The sequence below is a fragment of the Papaver somniferum genome, unplaced genomic scaffold, assembly GCF_003573695.1.
Source record: "Papaver somniferum cultivar HN1 unplaced genomic scaffold, ASM357369v1 unplaced-scaffold_20173, whole genome shotgun sequence".
Classification (NCBI taxonomy): Eukaryota; Viridiplantae; Streptophyta; class Magnoliopsida; order Ranunculales; family Papaveraceae; genus Papaver; species Papaver somniferum.
The window spans coordinates 399-996 of NW_020630124.1; the positions used below are offsets into that span (position 1 = coordinate 399).

General features: G+C 34.1%; 1 long non-coding RNA gene across 1 annotated transcript; it reads right to left on the reverse strand.

The window, feature by feature from the left end:
* LOC113339214 lies at positions 1–535 on the reverse strand. The gene is made up of 3 exons (XR_003354994.1): positions 300–535; positions 145–217; positions 1–55 (listed from the first exon to the last, which is right to left on the reverse strand). It is a non-coding gene; the product is annotated as an uncharacterized LOC113339214 (long non-coding RNA).
* Between the last annotated feature and the right edge of the window lie 63 nt (positions 536–598).

A 598-nucleotide genomic window follows, 5' to 3' on the forward strand; every position in this document is an offset into this window, starting at 1 on the left:
CAATCATGTTTTCTGGAATCTCTTTGTTTAAGAAACTGTGAAGCTTACCGAGCATCTGTTGTAAGCTCAACAATTCAAGAAAAGTAAGCAAACCAACATAAAAGAGAGAAGAAAAATAAAAGTGAAGACTGGAGTCTGAGTTACCATGATTTCTATTCTATCCGCACAAGTAAGCCATTTGTGCATTGAAGAATTCCTCCAGTTTAGATCGAAGATCCTAAAAGTGAGATGCAGACAAGATAATCAGTCAGTATCATATCAAAGTAGTCTCAAAATTTAAAAGGAAGCAAGAGATATACCCTAAGTATGCCTAAATCAACTTGTAAGTCCTCCTGGATTCATGAATTTTAGAAATATGTCTACACAGAATTCAACTGTTTGTGTTCCAGCAGTTTCAACTGTTTCCACATCCTCTTCAGCCACAAAATTCGGCTACACCAATCCAATACACATCCAAAACAATCATAAGTTCAAAACTAAGAAATGATATACAATCCCTAAGTCCAGTGAATACAACTAGAAGTAAATATTGCAATAACTTAATCAAATTCAATCCAATGAAGCTCCAAATTCAATTATTAATCCTAGAAAGAGGTTA